The sequence below is a fragment of the Rattus norvegicus genome, chromosome 1, assembly GCF_036323735.1.
Source record: "Rattus norvegicus strain BN/NHsdMcwi chromosome 1, GRCr8, whole genome shotgun sequence".
In the NCBI taxonomy this organism is placed as follows: Eukaryota; Metazoa; Chordata; class Mammalia; order Rodentia; family Muridae; genus Rattus; species Rattus norvegicus.
This window is the reverse complement of record NC_086019.1, coordinates 45,121,943-45,130,917: the sequence shown is the minus strand read 5'-3', so window position 1 is coordinate 45,130,917 and position 8,975 is coordinate 45,121,943. Positions and strand designations below refer to the sequence as shown.

General features: G+C 38.1%; 1 long non-coding RNA gene across 1 annotated transcript; it reads right to left on the bottom strand.

Annotated features, from left to right (window-relative positions):
- Positions 1-203: 203 nt before the first annotated feature.
- On the bottom strand, positions 204-3,927 carry LOC102546606 (uncharacterized). Its single transcript, XR_349971.5, has 3 exons — positions 3,795-3,927; positions 2,054-2,114; positions 204-776 (listed from the first exon to the last, which is right to left on the bottom strand). It is a non-coding gene; the product is annotated as an uncharacterized LOC102546606 (long non-coding RNA).
- Between the last annotated feature and the right edge of the window lie 5,048 nt (positions 3,928-8,975).

Genomic DNA, 8,975 nt, shown 5'->3' with positions numbered 1-8,975 from the left:
ATATTAATCAAAGGAATTCTGCTTAATGTGTATGAAGCTGACACAGAAGATCATTATCAGAAAGTATTTAAAACTGGAAGAAAATTATTGCAGTTCCTATTTGAAAGGTGAGAAAGAGCATTAATTTTAATAAAACTCACTTTTCATCTCGCTCACTTAAGGAGAGTAATTTAATTTGAAAAGATCAAATGAGTTGATGGAAATTTAAGTTTGCAAATACTCTACAGGAGGTTATTGGTAATGAGAAGAAGCCTAGCCTTCATCTTTATGATGTGTCTAGCTTTAGCGATTTAATGAATAGGGTAATGTATATGGAGTCAGAAGCCTGCCATTTGATATTAAGGTCACCCTTTATAGAAGGACCATGTTTTTTCAAATTATATCTGACTTTGAAGTGTTGTAGGTTTGTCTTTTTAATTCTACTTAAGTGTTAATTTCATAATAGCATAATCTACACTAAGTAGGGGCAAAACTGTATCATAAAAGTCATGTTTTCTCTCCACAACATTTTAATAATTAGAAGTGCCTCCTTACAGATAGTAAAAATAGAACCCTTTAACAAGATCTCAGGTAATTCTACTCTTTCCTCAACTAATGCAAAATAAACTTGTTTGTTTGCTTGCTTGCTTGCTTGCTTGCTTTTGGAGGGCACAATTTCAAAGTTGGTTGATCTGATCCATCAAGAAGTTTGCCAAACACAGTTCTCTGAGATGTATAATTTCAGCAGCATTTCTTACATAGATCCACAGCTTTTCCTTGGCTGGCAGTACAAGTATCTGGAAGACACAGGAGCCACAACATGCATATATCATACTATAAGTCATATCAGTTGCTTTCTAATTAGTCTAATAAAGAACCTAACAAAACCAACTTAAGGAAAGAGGTGGTTGTCTTTGGTCCAGCTAAAGGGTTCTTTAGTCCTATATCAAGAACTTGAGGCATCTCAAGTATTTATCCACAGGAAACAGAAAATTGAATGTTAACACCTCTCTCTCTCTCTCTCTCTCTCTCTCTCTCTCTCTCTCTCTCTCTCTCTCTCTCTCGGTAAAGATTCCCATGCCCACAAAATATTCAAGATGAGACTTATCACCTCAATTAACCCATCTAGAAGAGCCTTCACAGGCATGCCCAGAGGTTTTTCTCCTAGATGATTCTAGATTCTGACATCTGGATTATCATCACCCATCATAAAATTAATATATCAATTCTATTGAAATTGAGTAGTAGAAAAATGAGAGCTATCCATCTGGATGAATGAACTGATCTTAGAGTATGGTATTCATTTAGTAATTGGTTCCAGAGAAATGGGTATTGTACTTTCTTTGGAAAACATAGTAACTAGAAAATGAGTCGGAGGTTTGTAATAATGCATCTTTTAATTAGAAAAATAGTTAAGGATGACTGAAAGACCATTAAGTCACTCAATTTGCTGTCCAAGGAAAGAACATCACATCCTCGTATTGAAAACTTAGCGAAGCACATTAAGCCTAGATTTTCCCGTTGATCTTAGAAATATTGCAATCCTCTGAGTTGTTAACATTATTATGTTTATGGTCACTATTTGCTTACTTCCTGTCCTTCGATTCTGAGATGAACTCACACTTGACGCTAAGCCTATCGTGGTCACTTTTCCTTGGTGTTTTAAGCTATCCCTTGTTAACTTTAAATGACACAGGAATGTCAGAGATCACTGTAGATCTTCTGCCAGCATCCTAGTAATTATAATTTAATTGACATATTGGAATATGGAATTATACTTTTGATATTATCCTAAACTATCCATATATGTGAAAGAGTTTCTTTCAATGAACATCACCTTTGAACTGTCCTAACCTCTTGGCTGTAACTTCCATTCATGTTCTAAATAGAATACGTAGTACCAGTTAGAACAGAAGGCCACAGGGTCAGATTGGGGAGAACCGGTAGAAAATGGAGGTGTGAGTACTAGAGAGAAGTCTCAGTTCTTAGGAGAACCTGCTGCTGTTGAAGACCTGGGTTCAGGCCCCAGCACCCACAGAGTGGCTTACAGATCCAGGGGATCTGCCATACTCACCTGGCCTTAGTTGTAAGCAGGCATGCAAACAGTGAGCTTACACATGCAGTCACATGAAAACCTCATCAGAAAAAGCAAAAATAACCAATCTTTATAAAAGTGAAAACATGGAGAAGAAAATTGAGAAGTCTTTCAACCTAGAATCTTCAACCTTGAAAGTCTTTGATTCATATGTAATTAAACTTTCCTAAGCACTTAATATGTATTTCCTTTTGAAATATTAATTAATAATTTCAATTAGCTATGAGAGCATTACCTATACCTTAGAGTTTGAGAAACCCTGCCTTATAGTGACCAAGAAAGGGAAGTGGTTTAATTAAAAAAGTGATTTTTGTCTGAGAATATAAGTACAAGTATTTTTCCTGATAAAAATTATAATTCTTCATAAAAAATAAAAAAACATATTCAACTTCTTTAAGTAAGTTAATAGAATATGTTTCTTTAGCTAATATGTAGAATGGTACCTCACTGAATTTAATACCACCCAAATATCATTAACAACACACCTGACTAGCAATGATATGTTTATGCTGTGTTTTAAAGTTTATAGGTGTGTAACATAGAACAGTGTTTGGGATTTCAACCACAAGTAACTCAGAACCTTGATTATGACAGACAAGCGTCCCTATAAAATAACTTTCATGAGACATCAATTAATTCTAATAATGTTGCCAGATGCTATAATTATTATAAATAATAATTACATGGTATCTAGGAAGAAGAGACCCTTGGGTGTTATATTGATAGGTGGTCCAGTGATAAAATAGTGACTTAGCCATTATTGTAAATGTGTTAGCCACTTCTGTGATCTCAAGTCTATTAATCTTAGGGCCCAGATTCTCTTTATGTCTCTCCCCATCACATTAAGATTGCTCCGTAAAAACAGCTGTTGAAAACATGAGACATCATTTTTAATGATAGCTTCATCTTGATGGCTCATTGCATATTTAACCTGGACTACTTCATTGATGCAGAAGCCAGCAAAGTAGCATCCTACAGGAAAAGACTATGTAGGGAGGTCTAGGAGCTTGAATCCAAAACTATGTGAGTTCAGTGTTTTTAAATGCAGTGAAATCTTGAGACAACTGCCTTCCTGGAAAACTGCTTGCCATTCGGCTCAGGAGAGACCTTCAGCCACAGCATTTATTTTTGTATTACTCCTTTACCCTTAACCTTCAAAACATGCAGGAGGTGGTAAATTGTCTTTAGAAATGTTAAGCTGATACTTGGAGAGGAGTTGATATATGAAATCCAAATGAGTAATGAGAAAAGAAAGTAGAAGGAAAAGAAGAGGGGATAAAGCTCTTGAAATGAGATAGAGGCTTAGAAGAGGTTATGGCCCAGAAGATTTGAAGTAGGACTGAATAGTGACAGTAGAGTGTTTGTACATTATAGGTGAGCACAGGCTCCCCTGGTAAGTGGAAATCTGCATGGGCACGGGAGAGCTGAATGTCAGTAATACAAAGTTAGAGCCTGGCTATTGGAACTGTCTTATACTTTACAGAATGGGACTGGTTAATTGTGGTAAACAGTAGAACACTTTGGCTGCCAGCCCAAGGAGTCTTTATGTTGCTGACCAAAAGTCTCTATTGATTAAAAAAATGAGTCTAAACACTTTGGATAATGAGTTAAATCAGAAACTAGCATCAAGAAAACAAGGCTGATGACCCTTGAGGAAGGGGGTCTGTGATCTGTAAAAGCAATGGCTGTGGTAGGTAAAACCACACGGTGGAGGGGCTACCTGCATGGAAGACACTGTGGGAGTAGAATCAAAGGGGATCAGAGGGAAGGAAGGAAGGAAAAAGACAAAGCAACAAGACTTCACAATGCCAGCTCCTTCAGGTCCTCGAAGAAGATGGATGGGATCAGGGGGGACAGAAGCCTGTGGACAATGGTGGTTACCAAGGATACAGAGAATGGTCACCACTTTGGAATTTGCCAAGTACTCTGGAGTTATTCGTTATCTTATTAGTTCCTTAGACTCATTCTGTAGAAAGAGGGGAAAACAAACCCAAAAAATGTTTCTTTTGGAAGCTTCAGGAAATGCCACCATGAATTCTAACTTAATTACGATGACAGAAGTTGCGAATAGCAGATCTGGGATGGGCACCACGTGTCCTCCTGCTTTGGTTCAGTCAACTTTGTCCTCCAGTTTGACTGGTAATAGAAAAGGTGCTATAGTTTTCAATGTTCTCTGGCTATGCACATCTGCAAGTGTTTGGGATAATGGAAGTGAAGGAAGGGAGCAGAGCTGCCCTAAAGCCTTCAGGACTGTCTGACTAGACAATGACCCAGATTCCATCATTTTAGGGACCTATCCCTAGCTGGCAGGAAGTTACGTGTCAGATAGTTAATTCTTCCTTGGCCTTATGGGATTTCCTTTGACCAATTTTACAAGCTTCTCATAGAAAGCTTATTTTGTGGCTTTCAGTGGATGTTCAGGTCTTTACTAATAACCTTACAAATTAACAAACATGAATTTGAGCTTATAGACAATATGGTTTATTCTCGGCATTTGTCATGTTTTTTTGTGCAGGAACTTCCATGTAAGAGATTCCATTAATGTTAATGATTAAAATACCAGCACTATATTCATGCAATATAGTTCTAGAATTCCTTTTTAAATCCTAAATATTTTAAATGTACCAAAATTAATCATAAACTGAATAATATTTTCTCCACATATTAAAAAACCAGGCCATGTGAGCAGTTAGATAATTGGATAGGTAAAAGGAAATTGTTTAAGATTGTCATATACGTGTGTGTGTGTGTGTGTGTGTGTGTGTGTGTGTGTGTGTGTGTGTGTAGTCTGACTTTCTATGAGAAGGCCAAAGAAGAACTAGGTATCTGATACAATATATATTTTTTTTCTTGAAGAAATCCCCTCTTGTAAAATTGTTGGATTCAGAGCACAACATCCGTGATGATTTTAATTATGGTAGATTCTGATAATGACTCTGCATATAGATAGAGTCTGCAGAGACAATTATAACAATCGTTGGGCAATCTAAAGAAAGATTTGCTGGGAAAAATGTTACGTAGAGAGAATGTAAACCATGAAGTATGACGGGATCATGCAGTCAAGCATTGAAGCCATCTTCACATACACTGAAGAAAATGAAATAATAGAGTAAGACTGAGACATTAAGGACTTGAAGTGACTTTGAAATCTTAGAAAGGAATAAACATAAGGGAATTCAATGCTCTGTGTCCAAGTGAGAGGCCAGGGAGGCTGAGCTGAACCTGTGCAAAGAACAGAGAAGCATATGAATTATTTAGGGCCACAAAGTAAATCTGAAGGAAATACATAGATAGAGAATAATGACCATCTTCCTTTCTCAGTCAAGAATATAAAGTCAGACTGTGGGAGCCTCAAAGATGGGCCTCTGAATATTAACATATGTAAATGATAGCATCCTGGAGAATCGTGCATTGTGATTTTAAAAGCAGGAGAAAAAATAGCTCCAAGGGAGACTTTTACTTTGTTGGGAAGATGGAAAGTTCAGCCAAATTAAACTGGTGACTTCAGAGGAAGAGAGAGAAGCAATTAGGAAAACTGAATACACGTTAGTACAATGCCAAAGAGCTATGGAAAACCATGGCTTAGCAAGTGCTCATGTGGGATGAGCAATGAAAGAGAAATCAGAACCTTGAGAGAGAAGGAGCATCATGAAGCTTGGAACAAATTGAATTGTCTTTAGGATCTGAAGAAGCAGGGCTGATCCCCGAGTGCAGTGTGGCTCTCACTCATGTCACGAATCTGCTCCACTATTTAATTCAAGAAGCATATTATGTAGAGAAGATGTGCTTCATTCCTCTAGAGAGGACTGGAATTCCCTCGTGGCCTCATATCCTTCTCCTAGGCAGCCTCTTTGTAGACAGTCCAGATCAGATGTTCACATAGCCCAAGGTGCACTTTCATCAACGGCAGGTGTGTGAGCATCTCTGGCCAGCTCCATCTATTTCCCTTAAAATCTTGGACTAAAGCAAATTCGATTGATCCTCACCACTTTCAATTTAAGATATTTCTCTCTTATCATTAAAGTTGCATTTTGAAATGACTATAGAGAAACTATCTGCTCTTCATCTTTATTTATGATAGGCTCACAGTCTACAGTGTATTCATTTGCCCCGAGACGCTTGACAGATCTCATCATATCAGGCACTTTCAGCTTCAGAAAAAGGATAACAAATCCATTCTCTCATGCACAGCTAATCAAAAAGAATTTCTGTTTCTTTCCTTACAGCTTTGTCATTAAGGTGCTCCACAGTATTGTGTCCAAAGTCAACTTTTTCTAAGGCACAGGAGGACAAAGACTTGGTTTGCTTTGTTAATCAGTACCTAGAGCATTATTTCTGCCCTACTATCTATTTTATGTGTTGTTAGGAAATTAACACCTCAATCCAGTATTTCAGGCAGAGATCCTCTTTATGTGATAAAGTCACTTTGTGGCTAGAGATTTTCTTGATATTTTCAACACTGCAGGGATTAGCAAAGCTGCTTTTACTAACACACTTACTGATATATTAAATAAACAGAATGTGGCACTGTGACACAAGTGTACGGTACTCAGGGATCAGGTCAGAATAATTTGCCGCTTCCTCTCCTTACTGTGTCTTCACACTTGAAGACTTCCAGCAGATCTCCTGTAGACCTTCATCATAGAATATGTAATAAGCTGTGGTATAGTTATCAAACAAATTGTTTCTTCTCTAACTTTCATTCTCTTTATCTACATTGTCACTCTCCAACCTAGTAAATCCAATTTTACATCAAAGCTGACATTTTTAATCTTCTATATGAAACTGAATGTGCTATTAAGCTTGTGTACCTGAGCAACTTTATTCAACATGAAATTGTACTTTTTCCATCCACTTTGCTGCAAATTTCATTCAGGATTTCATTCCTTTTCATTTCTGTGAGAATTTCACATGTGTATTTAAAGCATTTTGTTCAAATAAATTCTTATTTCCTTCCTTCTTTGCCTCCCATAGCCTCAGCACTTTTCTCTCCAAGATTCACACTCTCTTGTTCCCTCTCTCATTCTTTCTCCTTCCCTCCCTTCTTCCCCCTCCCCCTCTCTCCATCCCTGTCCTCCCCCCACCCCCTCTGTTTTCTTTCTAAACCCACTAAATATTCTTTGTGATTTTGTATACACACTGGTATAAGACCATGTACTGGACAATGGGTGGCCTTTCAGGGACTGCCTCCCTGGAGAAAAATTTTTTCCTTCTCCTAGCAGTCATCAATTGCCAACAGCACCTCAGTTATGGCTAGAACTTCACAAGTCTCTCTTCTGTCAAAACTGAAATGTGTGCTGTCTTCATCCTCTGAAGGTGAATGCATGCAGTCATACATGCTGTAAATCCATGTATGAGACACCTTCTGTTTCTGGCTTTTACAATCTTTCCACACCTCCCTTATGATGACCCAGAGTTTTAAGGAGAAGACTATTGTATTCATGCTCCATTAAAAGGTTATTACTTCCTGTATCTCATTCTGTAGACATTGAGAAGTTGTGGGTCTCTGTATTAACTTCTAAATAATGAAAGGAGAAGCTTCACTGATCAGGGTTGAAAGAGCATTAATCTATGGATATAAATTTAGGGGGAGCTTTAAAAATTAGGTTCATTCGTGATTGTTGGGGGGAGGGTGGCAATGGGGGGAGGATGGGGAGGGGAACACCCATAAAGAAGGGGAGGGGGAGGGGCTAGGGGGAGGGATGTTGGCCCGTAAACCGGGAAAGGGAATAACACTTGAAATGTAAATAAGAAATACTCAAGTTAATAAAAATAATAATGGTAAAAAAAATTAGGTTCATTTAGCAGAATGATAGTATTAGGTTCTCTCTTAAGGCCTTATCACTCACTGGCTTTTGGTCCAGTTAACAGAACCAGGCATGAGCTTTATCTTGTGGAGCAGATTCTAAAAACAATCAAAAAGTGGTTGGTTACTTCCACAACATTCACAGCACAGTGGGCGTCTCGTGCAGGTTTGGCCATGATTGCAGCTGGGGTGGGGTGGGGTGTGTGAGACTAGTGAGTACTTCCTTCCTTCCTTCTTCAGTGTGCATAGAACCTTCCAGAACAACAAAAGCCCACTAGTAGGGATGAAGCTTCCAGGTCATTAAAAACTTAATCTCTCCGTGTTTTGTGAGTCAGATATGTAGTATCTTCACATACCGAGTGAGAACAAATGCTGGTGTGGACGTGAGGAAAGAGAATTCTTATCCAGTACAACCGAAAATGCAAACTGGTGCAGACACTAAGTAAATCACTGTGGAATTAACCACCAAAAGTTAGAAATAGATCCACCAAATTGTTCAGTAATATCATTCCTGAATATACCCTTAAAGGACTCTTGACTTTACTATAGAGAAAACCCTTCCATGTTTATTGCTGCTTTATACACAATTGCCAAAAAATGAAAACATTCAAACTGTTCGTGACTGATGCATGGATGATAAGCATGTGTGCATATACAGAATGGAGTATTATGCAGCTGTGAAGAAAAATGAAGTTTGTAAGTAAATGGATTAGACTGAGGAAAAGTATACCGAGGTAACCCAGACCCAGAAAGGCAAACATCCTTTGATGCTTCTTGATGCTAGATTTGAAGCGTCCTATATGTGTTTTTAAACTGAAGAACTCCATGAAGTTAGAACACTAAGGAGAGGCCGTGTAGTATGAGAGATTTCAAAAGATCAGGGCAGAACACAGGAGACATGGAGGGGAAAGCAGAATGATAGAAGTGGAAAGGTTGAATGAGATAGGAGGGTAACAGAAGAGGTAGGGGGAGGAACAAATACCAATAAATGACATATACTAGCCTACTACTGCAAAATCTGTCTGAAATGCATACACATACATATTTAAAAGGGGTTACTCTATAATGGACTGACAAGGTCTCTCCCAGACATGA